The sequence below is a fragment of the Emydura macquarii genome, unplaced genomic scaffold, assembly GCF_026122565.2.
Source record: "Emydura macquarii macquarii isolate MOO-44397 ecotype Brisbane River unplaced genomic scaffold, CSIRO-AGI_Emac_v2 contig_499, whole genome shotgun sequence".
In the NCBI taxonomy this organism is placed as follows: Eukaryota; Metazoa; Chordata; order Testudines; family Chelidae; genus Emydura; species Emydura macquarii.
Window position 1 is genome coordinate 12,747,840 of NW_027130636.1, and position 15,503 is coordinate 12,763,342.

The 15,503-nt window shown below is 37.8% G+C and overlaps 1 protein-coding gene across 4 annotated transcripts in view; it reads left to right on the top strand.

The window, feature by feature from the left end:
• The window catches only part of PXYLP1 (2-phosphoxylose phosphatase 1), a 74,736-nt gene that overhangs the window by 9,143 nt on the left and 50,090 nt on the right, over positions 1–15,503 (top strand). The window contains exons 1-2 of one of the 4 annotated variants that reach the window (XM_067538956.1): positions 12,716–13,014; positions 14,428–14,533. The exons of 2 other annotated variants lie outside the window; for them this stretch is intronic. The gene's annotated coding sequence lies outside the window, so the exon portion shown is untranslated. Of the gene's footprint in view, positions 1–12,715; positions 13,015–14,427; positions 14,534–15,503 lie in introns of those variants that run through there. One more of the 4 variants, XM_067538957.1, reaches the window with a different exon arrangement.

The following is a 15,503-nucleotide window of genomic DNA, read 5'->3' on the forward strand; positions in this document are numbered from 1 at the left end:
ACATCCCAGTATCTTTAAATAATCCTTGGAGAGCAGTTTTGCCCTATGTTTGGCTGTGTCCACGTTTGCTAGCTGTATTCAAAACCGCTCCAGGGGTTTGAATGCAGTTTGTAATCATGACTCATTGTTAGTGAGGATGGAGCCAGAGCGAGAGCAGTGATGTGTTCATTCACATTAAATCGGTTATCTATAAAAACACTAGCTTGGCTAGGAACCTTCCTTTTTTAAAAAAAAAAAAAAAAGCTTAAATTCTGGTAGAAAATTTTAGGAATACCAAAAGTCTATGTGGAGATTTCAAATCCTGGAATTTCTACTCGCAGGAATTTTAGAGACCTGGTAATTATACTGAAATATCATAGAGATTATCTACTAAATCTCATTTTACGGTACGGCTTTTTTTCTATGTAGCATCTTTCATGCACAATATCCCAAAATGCCTTAGAGAAGTAAATGTAGGCCAATGTATGGTATAAATTGCGTGGAGCTGGCAAGAATAAATTAAAGCAGTAAATCATAAGGCCAGTAACAGGATGACAATGATTTAAATTTATATAAAAGTTATATAACACCTTCTATCTAGAAAGTTACCAAATACTGTCTCAATTATGAATTACTTCATCTTCCACTAAAATAGAACCACTATGTGGTGAAACAGTGACTCCATTGTTGACTACTATAACACTACACAACAGTTAAAAGCAGAAAATTATGAATACTGTGTCCTCTTAAAACTGCAGAGAGTGCTCCAAATAGGCTGATTGTAAGTACCTAGATCCTCAGTTTAAATCAAGTCAGTGGGACTCCATGTAGGAGCATGATTCTCTGATGTGCTTCTTTTTGCAGTATCAGGATCCTAGTTTGGAATTTGGTAGCCGTCAGAGATTAGCATTCCTTTTTAGTGTAAAGTGTCATGTGATCGTTAACTACAGTTGCTCAAGACCTTGATTTTATTCTCACCCAGGGAAGAAATTAAGAGGCATTTGCAAAGGAGTTGTTAAAAGATGAGACTTGTAATGATGTCTTGATACATGTCTTTTATAGATGCAGTATGTTAAAATACCATTGTATGTATTTTAAATGTAATGAGTTGATTTTAAAGTGCAAAGATATTTTCATTGTGCTATATTAGTAATGAAATTTGGAATATGTGCCAGGCAATCAGATTGAACAGTCAGGGAAGATAGACGCTTGTTTGTGCCCTAAGCAACATCTGACACTTAGAGCATAAATAGGATTCAGATTCAGAATCAGATTGGTGGCAGGCTGATCCTATTGATTTATACAAAATAAAATAAAAATTCGGGCAACAGAAAGTGAAATTACTCTGTATGTTGAGTATGTTTTAAAAGAACTGATTTTTTGGGCTGAAGTAATTAGGTCAGTTTTCTGAGCCAATCAGAAAAGAAGCTATTCAATAATGCTACAGTAAATAAGCATTACTCAAGTGACCCGTCTGTTAGACACAGTTTTCATAACTACATTAATCAGTTGATATAATGGGAATAAAGTCAGCATCACAGAAATTTGTCATAGGAATACTGTTTTAAAAATAGGTTCTGTTTTGAAAATAAATCCTAGGGCTTTGTCTCAACATCTGTATTGATAAATTGCATAACAAGCCAGGAGTGTTTATGCAGTGGATGGCTATCCTATGCTGTTCTTTTCCACTGATGTTCTCCTGTGAGTGAAATACAAAGGCTGTGGGAGTATCTGATTCTGTATTGTTAATGATTATTTTAAAAGGACAAACTAATACCTACACTAGTTTTTCTACACTCACTTCATTTGACCTTCTTCACATTGCTGTTCTTATGCTGGCTTACATTTCCCATGTATTCAAACTTCTAGTTCATACAAATTGAATTTCTACTTAATCTTCCGACTGCCATCATGGGGAATGTCTATCTGGCCTACAGTTCTGAAAAGGATTTTCTTAGAAATTAAATGGAAGAAGCAAAACAAAAAATATTGTGCCAACACTAAGGTTGCACATGTAGGTAAACATTCAGAAGAAGTAAAAGTGATAATTGCACAGTCCACCTGAAATCTGCCTGCGAGTGCATCCATATTCTAATAGCCTTTAATTGAAAGATCCCATGCTATTTCCACAGCTTTGCTTGTTGTACTATCATGAGGATCAAGCCATTTTAAAGTCACACATGCTATCTTGTTGCTGCTTCCCAAGCAAATATGTCATTGTCTATAGCTCTGGGGTGGAGTCATCACTGAGCTGGGGCACTGAACTCTGTCCTCACTACGTGCTGTGGAAGTATCTCCAGTGAAACTCTGCTTTGAAGAAAACAGAAGACCCTGCCTCTCCCTAATGCTCCTGAAGCAGCTGTGCCATCAGCCTAATGTCAGGTGGCAGGAGGAAGCTAAACTTATAAAGGGAATCTCAGTTTTGTCACTGCAGAGCTGAGGTGGGAGAGTGGCTTCGATACATGCTGCTGTCTCTCAACACTAGCTGAGGGAAAGAAAAGGCGAGCACTGCCTGCTGGGAGGGAAAGCCACACTTGCTCAGCTCTTTTGGATGGGGGGAGAGAGGGAGGGAAGGGGCAGAAAACAGCTCTGGCAGTTACCTGCTTCACACCTACCTCAGCTCTGTGACATCACAGTGCATATAAAAGTGATCAAGAGACCCATCATTAAAGGAGAGGGAGCAGCTGCCGTAGTAGGAGTAGGACCATAAAAAAATCTCAAGATGGGGAACAGAAATCCAATCTGGAAAGTAGAGAGCATGGATAACCAGTAAAAATGAAAATGGACATTTTCTGTGCTTTTTCCTATATTTATGACAGTAAGTACCCCAGTAAAATTAAATATAACAGTATGGTAAAAAACTTAGTAGCAACCACTGTACAAAATATAATCCATGCTCCAATATCTTCTGTTCCATTGTAAAATGTATTCTAAAATTCTCATCTTAAACTGAAACCATAACAATCTTAATAGCAACTTCTCCACTTACAGAAATTTTATAGCAGCAGATATATGTGATCTTCTGCTGTAATGATATAGTTTCTCAGTCTTCATTTTGATAACCTAAAAATGTGCAAAATCCAGAGGTTTTTTAAAGGATAGTCGTTTGTACAGGTTTGTACAATTAATTTGTAATTAGCATAAAATGGGTACTCCCAATAGGCTGAAAATTAAACCAGCCTATTGAGGGTGGGTGGAGGAGTGTGAAGGGAGTAGCAAAAAGTGCTTGACTTCTTTGTTAAAGTGATAGTGAAACACACATGGATGCAACATTTCCTTGTACTTAATGCTACCTGTAGAAAATGTTTTCCTGTTTTCTTCTTTTCTTTGTTAGATGCAAGGATGGTTAAAGTTTTCGTCTGTAGTACAGGATTGCAACTAGTGGCAAGAGATTGTATAATTTTTTCCTCAACAGATGCTTTGAGCAGGAGGTTGGACTAGATGACCTCCTGAGGTCCCTTTCAACCCTAATCTTCTATGATTCTATGATTTATCATACTGACAAAACTTTTTGTCTAAGTTTTTCTTAACTAATGGGACTATAACAAATATTAACGTATTAAATTTGAGTATCCAAAACTAGAAAATATGAAATGGCTTAGAGATATTACATGCTGACAATACAGTTCTTTGTCACTGCTGAGAAATGTAACAAAATGGTATCCACTTGTGTATGAGGAACCAAATTTTACTATTCTTTTGGTGTAAATTGGGATTGTCTACTGAAGCCAAGGTATGAAAGTAATTTGATTTGAAACATCAAAATAAATGTTATTAGATAACTGAAGCTAACTATAAACAGAGCCACAAAACAAATGGGCGTGTGAAATTACTTTTTACCATGCATCTGTAAACTCTAAATTGAAAAAAGTCAATAAATCTACTGTATTATGCATCTTTGTTCCTGTTTTTTTTGTGCACAGGCTTCTGTACACAGATATAGAAATAAGCATAGCAAGATAACCCAGATATGTCACATTCCGTCACTAGTCATTTCTTAGCGATCTCCTCTTCTTGATCAGCTGCTGCACAAATAAAACTTCTTTGATCCTGTTTAAGGTTTGTAAACATAACAAAAACCGTAACAAACACAGACTCAGAATAAATGTATAATAGTTCTAGTCACAAAACAATCCCAGGGTTCCCCTTCCATCTTTTCCGCTTGCAACTGTCCTGCCAAAGAACCATGTAAAGTGGAAAATATTATGCAAAAAAAATTGCACTATATATGATCTTGATATTGAGATACGTATCCTAGACACTTGGCTCTTTGACATACAAATTGCATATAAACATAGTGGCAGAATTCTAAGTTTAATCAAAACATAGTAATTGGGGAAGAGTGAGGGGCGGTGGCTAATCAATTGTGTGGTGTTTAAAGTACCTAGAGTTACACAGGCTATTTCTAAACAACAGTTGCAGCGTTATAGCAACGGGAGAAGCTCTCCCCTTACTGTAGTTAATCTACTTCCCCAAGAAGTGGTAGCTAGGTTGATGGAAGAATTCTTCCATTGACTTAGCGCTGTCTGTCTGGAGGTTAGATCAGTTTAACTACATTGCTCAGGGTTGTGGATTTTTTTCACATCCCTGCACAACATAGTTGGATTGATCTAACTTTTCATATAGACCTGGCCACAGATTCTGTAGAAGAAACTGGATCAGTAAGGTAGAATAATGCTTTGTAATGTAAATTACAGAGAATGAGGACCTGAGATGGGGATAGACTTGTCTAGCATAAATTAGAGACAAAGGAAATATATTTGATAGGATTTGTAATAGGCCATCTGGTGAGAAGGATCATCAGCATGAGTATAATTGGAAATTTAGAAGCCTTGTGGAAAAGGCAAACAAATTCATAATTAGAGAAATCTGTTACTCAAATACAGACTTATAGCTGCAGTAGTCCATTGGAAGAAGCAAGCAGTAGTCCTATGGGTATGGGTGCTTGACAGTACCTGCCTTCCTTACATTAGTGATAAAGAAGAGAATTATACAAAAGCAATTTTAGGTTTGAACACCATAGAAGATATGATGCAATGTAAATAAAGGAACTAATACAAAGAGTAAATACGTGGACTAGTCTACAGAATACAAGGATTTCAAAGCTAACCTTCACCCTGACATTCTGTCCAAATGCTTTTCCAAATTTAATATATTATGTAAAACAGTAAGGAGCTAACAAGATCGATGCACTTATTTTAAAACTCGCAGTCTCTTCTGGGTGAAATCCTCTTTGTCTTCCTCCCACCCTTTATCTCCTATCATGGCTAATTTAGACTTTTGTAAACTCCTCAGTGCAGGGACCTGTTCCTATTTGTCCTGTCTGACAGACATGTTCTGTATAAATATAATACCGAAGGCAACAGGATGCAGAACAACTGCAATTAGGATATTGCCACAGGCACTGCCAAAAGGCAGTGATGAGACAGCAAAGTTGTCTTAATGTTATTCGTCTGACGTGGAGACAATTTTGAAAAAAATTGAATTAACCCCTTCTTCCCAAACATCTATTTGATATTAACTTAGACTGGTAGCAAGAGGAGGCTTTTGGGAAAGTGGTGTAGTACCCAGAAAATAAAATCATGGTGCAGTCACCACCATAGGGAATTTTTATGAAACTCTTCTGGCATATATGCAGCAGCTTTAGTAACAGAGTTAGGAATTTGGTGGACCAACATTGTCTAGGAAAATAGCTCACTTCAAAAGGTGGATCTGGATAAACTACTATACCTTGTGTTTTGTCCCTATAATTTCCTGTTACTAAAAATTAGTAGATATTCAGTGTCTTTAGGAACCATTGATTATGCTGAAACAGTTGCATTTATTGATGGTCTCTAATGACTATACTCACCATAAGTAATAGTGGTTTGTCTGATCAAAGTAATGTTTCACTGTTCAAACAACTGACTTGTTTTTGTTTGTTTGTTTGTTTTCTTGCTTAGGTAATGTTTAGACTTGTGTGTAATATGAGAGATATACATATCCTCTAGGCACTTTAAATTTTTAAAACAATGTTGCTGTTTGAAACTGCCAGAGGCATATAATGTTAATAGTCCTTACAGAGATGAATTCGTGGGCAGAGTGTAGGTGAGGTGGTCAAATTAATATCATATTCTATTTATCATATAGATGTACAGTTTATTACATGAGTATCGCTACCACATGTGTGATATGGGTGTAAAAATTCAGTTATTTAATGACCATTTCAAGCTGTTTCACAGTCCCAATGATTTTTTTTTCCATTTATTTTTAACATGTCTTTAGGGCTGTTTCTTTGTAACAAACAATCTCAGTAATGGCTAAAATGTTTTCTTGTTACTTTACTTTTAACATTCCATCTTTAAGGTTTTTCCATATGTCTGATCTGAAGCTCCTTGTGTATGCAATTTTCTATTGGGATGAAAATATTTTCTCAAATCAGCAGTAATATAAAACTGTTAAGGGGCTGACTTAATTCAAGGCAAATCCACAAGTGAGGAGATCTGTGGCTGCAAAATGAGTCAGACACTTTAGTAGTGGGAAGGACATAAAATGTAGCCCAAGGTTATTATAGCATTGCATCTATAGTTACATGTATCAATCCTGACAGTCGTCTATGATGTGTAGTTCTGCATGACTTTGTTGAGACTGGGCTTATTAAAAGTTCCGTATCAAGTAGGCTTACGAAACTTGGGATTTATTTACAAAAGAAATGCATTAAAAAAATAAAAAGGAAGTTGACAAAATCAGTGTTAGTATATAAAACTTGTTCTACTTTCATGCTGGACGTCTAAAAGAAGCCAAGTCCTTTCATAGGGCCACCATTAACTATATACCACCATCACTTGGAACAAGATTTTTAACTCTCCTAACTACTGTAGTCCCAGTCAGTGTCTCCAGTTTGAATAAACTCTCTTAGTAGTTCCTAGATTGGTCTGCAGAGCATTTGCTGATGGTCTGTGAGAGCAGGCTGGTCATATGGAGATTTCTCTTATTTCCAGATAGGAAAAAGAGAAGAAATGAAGAGTAAAAGTAGTTTGACTGGCATCCTCTCCCCCAAAAAATGCACTATAGACACATAGCATTACATAAATATGTTTCTAATATTACTTTTATTTAAAAAAACTGCTATAGTAACCATAGGATGGAATATGATTGACCACCTTCCCTCATATTTGCAATGAGATGCTCCTTTTCATGGTGTGGTTCACACTAATAAAAAATTTAACACCTGAACTAGCCCCAATGGGCAATGTACTCTCTCCATCTGCCAAAGAGACTACAGCATTGAGAAGCTGGTTTACTACTTGAAAACTAGATATTGGTGGTAAGCCAAAGACTTCCATTGACTTCTACAATAAACAAAACTTTGGAACACTTCAGTTCAAATCTTGAAGTTGATTAGGATTAATTTAAGCAAATGTTGTTTGTTTTTTTAAAAACATTCATGTGGCATCTGCACTGGCACTTGGTCTTTCAGATGACACTTAAACTGAGAACTCAAGCACTTAGTAGGAATCCAGTGAAAGTTTTTCTCAGTCTCTAGTATCTGACCAAATTCCCATCTGATGAGTGTTTCCACTGTAGTTTCATCTTTCCATCATAAAATCCAACTACTGCATCATATCGCTAATGCAGGATGTCTTCTTCAAGGTGTTGCCTATATTTCTGACGTGTGAATAATGCTTCTATGTACTGTAAGCATGTAACTCACCTTCAGACTGGGCATACCATAATGGCTGTCCTCCTTCGGTGCCCCCTGCCAAGAGCTGCTCTGTCCCTGAGGTGGTCTTCCTCTTCTACCTTCCTCCAGCCAGGTCACTTTTAATCCTTCCCCAGATCTGGTTTGGACCAACTTCAGGCATTTGGGCCTACTAGCCCTAGTGGCCCAGTAGGAGAACCCAGGCATGCCCTCTACTCTGGGTTCATTCAGATCCTCTGCTATATCCCTGGGCCACTTCTTAACCTGCCCTGCAGGTAGGCCTTTCTCACAGTCTCTTCCCTGGATGACTCTTCTGCAGTACCCAAAACAAAGGGGATCCAAACTAGTTGAGGAAACTAAAAGGTTCTGCACCAGGCCTACCTGCTCCAAAGAGACTCTGACACTTAGGAATCTCTTGCTAGGCTCTCGTCCAAGCTGATCCTTCCTTCCAGACAGCTTCAAGACCTCTCTAATTAGGCTCTGGCCTCAGCCATGACATCCTTCATAGAGTTAGCTTGAGAGGTCTGTTCCCTCTCTGTCACTCACCACCGAGGGGGGCTTTTCTCCTCCAGGCTTGACATCTACTGCAGATAAAGTGGGGTCAGGCTGATTGGACCCTCAGCTCTCTTTAATTCCTTCAGGCTGTGTGTGTGGTTGGTACACGCCATCAGTATGTTGTCTTGTTTTATAAATAAATTGCATGATTCTTCAGGATGATACTACAGTGGTGTCAAATTCTTCTATGTTTTTATTATTTATCAAGAAGTTTAAGATAATTCTTTAAAAAAATCAACTTTTTTGTGCCAAGTGTGTTTTCTTTGGCTCTAACTTGCAAGAACACATACTCATATTTTGAGGAATAGCTTATCTTAGAAAAATTAAAAGTTTGATATTCACCAGCTTTTTCAGAATGAAGATTCTGAATAAACATGGTATTTTTAAAACGTGTTCACTTTGTGTTTCAAGTATAGTTTATTTGGCTTACACCACCCATTTGGAATAAACTTTTATCTGAGAAAGCAGCTATCTCTTCCTTCTGTCACCAAATTGTTTGAGTCAAAGGGAATTTAAACCTGTCTGGCTACCAGTGAAAGCTAAGCCCTTAAAATTAGTTTTACAGAAGCTTTAAATGTAAGATTGTGACAATCTGGACTTCCCATTCTTGTGCCTTTCTAGGATGTGAGACTTTGATTCCATATGAGCTGTGAAAGGTTCCAACTTCCCACATGTTCATATGCAGGATTCTGAGAAGAAGTAGTAAATGGAAATTTAATTCCTGGGGCTTCTCTTAGCCCAGATTCATTGCTTACACCTTGTTCCTTTTAAGATGGCTACTCCTGCTCGTTCACACTCTTGAGACTGTTTTGGCTGGGGCTGGAGATACCTGCCTAGCTACACTGAGGGGGTTTCCTCTTCAAAGGGCTTGCTGAGGCTTCTAGATGCTGTGCAGTAAATATAAAGCTCCATCCATTTCAAAGCTTTCTTACTTAGGGGACATGTCAACACTACCACTTTTGTTGGTATAACTTATGTCACTCAGGGGTGTGACACACCCCTGAGTGACATGTTACATCAACAGAAGTGCCGGTGTGGACACTGCTATGTTGGCGGGAGAGCTTCTCTTGCCAACATAACTACTGCTGCTTGTGCAGATGGTTCTGTTATGCCGAGCGATCGTACAGCAGCACTGGTGAATAAGTACAGCTGTGCTTCTTTAAGCTCTCTAGTGTAGACATGGCTTTAATCAGAATAGTGAGCATGAGGAAAAAATAGAAGCTCATTTGTGTAAAACTTTTCTGCATTCTATATAATTGATTTAAAGAGATGAGAAATTGTATTGGTTAGTTTGACAGACTGTGCAGTAGAGCCATGTCAATTTCAAAAACGTCCATTTTTCACAAAGGCAGCAGCTGGGACAATACAAATATATTAATTTTTTTCTAGGGCTCACCTTGACTTCTCCAGTAGTATACTGTTACCTGTGTTGATTTGCTCTCATGCTATTGCTGCACTGTTTATATTGGCAGTCCAGTTTAAAAGTGTTTACTATTGTTATTGCTAGCTTTTCATCTCCATGTTTATATTGTGGCAGCCTTAAAAAGAAGGGTAGAATAAGTTGAGAGAGGTCACTGTGTATAATTTTATACAATGATGGGCAATTGTACTCTTACATAAGGAAAATAACATGTCTAGGAAGTGGAACGACCTGTTGTGAATGGAAGATTATTTTATTTAAATTGAACTACTCGGCCTGGTTTAAGAGAAACAGTGAAGATAGATATATGAGACTGATTGTATAATCCTCTGCATGAGGATAAGGACTATGCAGAGTTGAGATTAACAATATTAAGGCTAATTATTTGTTGCTGCATGATGTTCCTGGGAAATCAGTCAAAATGCATCTCCAGTGTTGCCTGATGTACCAGGAATAATGTATCCACTTTAAATGGTTGACGTTCCAGTGGAACACTGAAAGGGCATCAGCTGGGATTGATATTGGGAGGGGGGGGGGGGGGAAAGAGTAGTATTTACTTAATTATGGGGAGCTGTCAACACTTTGGTGTCTTCTGAATAATTTCTGCTTAGTGTCACTATTTCTCTTTCTCTACTACCTAACTTGAGCACTGCACAAATGGTGAATCTGGCCACACACATGTGAATACAGCTGTTATTCCTCCTATTCCTCTGTAGGAATATGTCCCCGGACAAAGTCAGAGGGTAAAGAAAATGTTTTGGGCTATTCCACTTACCAGCTGCCAACATCACTTACTTTATGTACTTCATCAATCCTCCCTTTACCTCTATTTTGTGAGTAAGGGAAGGTGTCTGCTGGTCACCTTTGCTGAGATCTGGATGCACAACAGACTAATGGGTATTAATAATTAAAATGAATACTATTTAGTTGTCAGTTCCTTTCTTATAATTGAATACCTTTTTCTAGTATCTTAAACTGGAGTTATTTTGGGTTTTGGTGCTACCTAAAGATATCCTGATGAATATAGATCGCACTGATCTGGTCTGCCTAGCCAAGAATAAGTGGGGAATCAAAGAAAGAGATTTCTTATTGTACTTACTTTGAAGCATTTATCCTCCCTCCTGGTGCAATGTGCAGTGGGATAACTGGACACTCACTCAAATGGAATCATATAAGCTACTATATAACTCTTTGAATTTGGTCCTGTTTGTGAGGCATCAATAAAGTTTCTATGTACTGTTGTAGAGAGAGGCTTGCTGTGTGCAATTTTATATATTTCCTTTCATTTAATTTTCTTTTCTGTCTGTAACAAAATAGACCCTTCAAAAATACAGGACTTCTAATAATTCAAGTCTGCATGTGGAAACTGAAAATAGAACAAAAATTTTCATAATCACACCTGATGCTATCACTTTCAGTTCAGTTACCTTCAAACCAAGACTTACACACAGAAGAAAATAAATCCTTACTGTGCAATGGAAAGATACAAGACAGATCAAAAAATGAAAGCTCTCAAACAGATAGAACTATCAGCAGTGGATATGGGACTTGTGAGTGGGCTCTCTAAATTCCTCAGTAACTTTCCCCAGATGAATCCATGAATGTCATGCTGCACTAGCCCATATCTTTTTTCTTTCCAGGTTTTCTCATCTCAATTTCCAGACTGATCTTGCTACTGCAGAGCCTGCTAGCACAGTATGCTTGTTGTGTCTGTCTTTGGTATTCATTCAGCTATCGACTTTGAAACTTTCTTTCTTACAACTGTGACCATTTCCCTTCTCCATTTCATAATGACCACTGTCACTTGCTTGTATTTCAGCAGTTTGTGTCATTTTGATATGTTGCTGGATCTGCCATATCAGATAAGTACAGTAATTGTATGGAAGCAGACTTTGAAGAGTAGTATTGATTATTATGGAGACATGCTATTTTAATCAAGTAAATTCATTTCCCCTATCATGGTGATTCAGTATAATAATGTGCTTACTCACTAAATAAAATATTATAGGTTTGTGTCCTAGATGGATGCAGCTAATTTAGACGTAATGTTATTAGTCAAGTGGCACAGCTGTACACAATGGCAGTGATTATTTTGCAGGATAGAACAGGTCTAACTTCTCAAGCTTTTAAAGTCATTGGTGGTATGAATATATTTTCAGTGCATTGTGTGAAATAATAATAATTAAAAAACCTTTCTTACATAAGTCCGAGGGGACCTTGGAGTGCTTTCCAAACATTAACAAATTCAGTCTTTCTGTCAAGTAGGTATCCACTTAATGTAGGTTCTGTCATTTCTGTCAAATAGGTATCCACAGTTGAGGAAAGAGACTGTGACTTGTCCAAAATCCCAGAAGAAGTGTGGCCAAGGCAGGAATGGATCCCTGGTTTCCCTTTAGCCTGTCTCTTAATAACAGTACCATTTTTTTCAGCTTTGTATGAATATGCAAGTAGTTGCACAGCTAATGTTCATACAAACTGACATCTTCGTGCTTGAGTAGGTAATAGTGGGGATACATTAAATTAGATCAGTCATCTTCTGCCATTGTGATTTGTTAGACTAAATATTGGACACAATTTAAGAGGGAGGAAGACAAAAAATCTTAGAGCAAGTACATAGACTCTAGTGGAGGTGTCTGAATAGCTTCTCATTTAATTATTAGCTACATTTGGGTATAGAAGGTATGATTACATTCATTTCTTGTGTGTGTCTTACACTTAGTAACGTCGTTGGAATGAAGTTTGTGGTTCCACGGAACTCCTGTATCCAGTCTAGTGTTATGTCTTGAGCTAAAAGATCTAGCTCATCAGTTATGTGCGAGAAATGTTGTGATTTGTGCTAATGTATAAAACTGCTGATAGAACACCAGTGCTGAGAATGCTGAGTGCGGACTGGGTTTCTAGCATTACAGTATTTATTCATCTTTTAGAACAAGCGAGTCAAAGTCTGGAGAATCATGAGCCAACGAGTAGAGCCAATGTTATGTCAGTTGTTGATGATAAAATTGGCTTTCGGGTACTGAGAGCTTTCAGGTGCAGACAATGAGGCTAGGACATGACCTGCACTTTGAACCACCCATGAAGTAAATAGATAAAGATCAATATAGACCAAATGTCATCCAAACAGTAGCTGCTCTGCAGTACTGTGAGCTTTAATTCTGCAGCAGTATCTCTAATGCCTTAACAGTGTATTTCTAACATCAGAAGCACATTGGGTGCGTGTTTGTCTCTTCCTAATTTTTTCCTGGTCACATGGAGATGGTTTGGGGTTTTTTGGGGAAATTTATTTTCCTGCACTTAGTTTACATTTTCTAACCCCCCTCTTCTTTTTATGTACTACTCAATTAGAGTGTACGTCTCAAAGTTGCCGGTTAATTGTCCAGTGAGTATAATTAATGTTTATTTTATTGCCTCTACTTAATGTTGAAAGTCTTAGTGCTGCTTTTCTCTTGAATGCCATACCTATCAGTATTTTAAACCAGTTGTTTCATTTTCACAATACTGAGTATGTGCATCTGCTTCCATGATACTTGATATCAAGTGACAGCTGATAATAATTGTACTGACAGACCTTTATTGAACACAGTTACTCAACAGGAACTGTCCCGAATCAATCATAACATCATAACCATTCTTTGTTAGCATGCCAAAACATGTATACGTTACAAATAATCTTGCCTTCTTATTTACAATTTCTGAATTATTTCATCTAAATATTAAATCTTATTTGCCAGAAGAGTGAAAGTTTAAAGCTAATTAAACCTCTTCCATAAATATCCTGGCTAATGTAATGTAATGTTCTCTCCATTTTCTTTAATCTGATGTCTTCTCTAAGTTTCTCTCTCTCCATTTTTTGTGGCATCTCGCATTTATATACCAACATTATTAACTAATAATATGGGAGGGGGTGGTTGATACTGATTCATGAAATTTTTCTTCCTAATATATTTTATTTCTTCCTCCCCTCTGTTTAATTTTGTTTTTCCTGCAATTTCCCTTCTGTTCTTCCATCTGTTTAACTTAACTGCTTCCTTCTCTCCTGGTGGTTTGTAATCATCCATCCTTATGCCTCACTGTTTTCCCTTCACAGCTCAGTTTAGCATCAGTCAGTGGGCTGGTGCACCTTTCATTATGAGATTCCACCAGTGTACAGTAAGAGCTGCTATTCTGAAAAGTTAAAAGGGCTTTTAAACTACAAGCCTTTCTTCCTATTTATGCTGTCTCTTTTTAGCTAGGCATTTCTTACTGCGTTCCCATGCCAACTATGGCACTGGTGGTATTTTGGAGCAGTATAGCAACAGGCTTCAGTTTCTAGTTTCTCAGACTCCGCAGTTCTTTATAGCCTCTTGGAAATTAGTTTAACAAAATGGAAAGACAGTTCTCTCAACCCAGTCAGTACTCTTTGAGACAGACTGACTGACTCACACAAGTAATCTTGCAATGACTTACATGGTCTAGCTTTACATACTGAGAAATCCAATTAATTTCATTATCAGAAAAGCACAGGTCCCCATTAAAATATTTAAAACTCGTAATAATCCTAATTACATGATGCTGCTTAAATCTGCTGTTAGCTACCTCTAAAACTGTAATCTAATTCAACCCCACAGTCTAATTATACCATGTTAACAAATACCCCATCCAATTCCTATCCTGTCCTATTCCCAAGGGAGATTATAAGCTTCTCAGTGTGTCTGAAAGTTTAGCAGATCGAGGCTCTGGAGGGCGAAGTGGGGAAGTGCATCCTCAAGATGGCGACCCCTGCCACCAGTCCATCCCCTGTCTTGTTTTATAGCAAGGGAATTCCAGCTCAAGCACATGCAGTGACTCCTGCTGCAGGAACAATGATTTGAGGGCAGACGTGGTGTCTCCAGAAATGTGGCCCATTTAGGACTTTAAAGGTCAGTACCAGCACTTTGAATTCCACCTACAAGGCCCCAGGTAAACAGTGCAGATCTCTGTGCACTCTAGTGTAAGCTCTATTTAATAAATGGGCTCCTCCATTCTGGACTAGACATCTACTTATTCATTCTCTTGATTTATTGCTTCATAAATATATGCTCCATCATGCTGTGTACTAGCCACATAGAAGAACTACGTGATCTTATTGATGTTGCCCTTGTGTTTCTTTCCCTTTGCCAATTTTATTTGTTAAGTTGCCTTTAACACTGTTTGACTCCCAAAAAGCAGCCCAGAGGGCAACTGTGGTGCTGCTTTGAAAATGGTACACAAAGATGAAAAATTCCAGAGGGATAGCTGTGTTAGTCTGTATACAGCAAAAACATGCTTCGTGCATCTGACGAAATGGGTTGCAGCCCATGAAAGCTTATGCCTGCAGAAATTTGATAGTCTTTAAGGAGCTACAGGACTCTCGTTGTTTTTAAAGATGAAAAAGCCCATTAGGACAGAACCAGTATTGCTTTGATTTAGATTATCATATTTTGTCTCTATACAACTCATAGGGAGCGCTGCGTACAGGTCCCTAAACTTTGCTCTGGCTAAGCAGATCAAGACAGGAAGACAAGAAAGAATTTGCTGATATAGTTAATTCAGTGATCTGTGACACAGAAGAGTGTTTTCAAAGGTTTTCTCCTTAATCTGAGAAAATAATAATCTGACAGTTGTGAGATTGTAAACCTCCATGGACTGTCAACGATTAAAAAAAAAAAACAAACCTAAGGTCAGAATTTCAGCAAGAAGGTAAGCATAGCAGTGTTTTCTTCTCCAAAACAGGAAAGAACCAGGAATGGTATTTTCCATACAAAAATCAAGGTACTGGGACAAGAAGAAACACTGGGGAAAAGAAGTCCTTTTCTGTCAACATACTGTGCTGCTGTAAACTGACCTCAAATCAAAGGAGATGGGGATCTC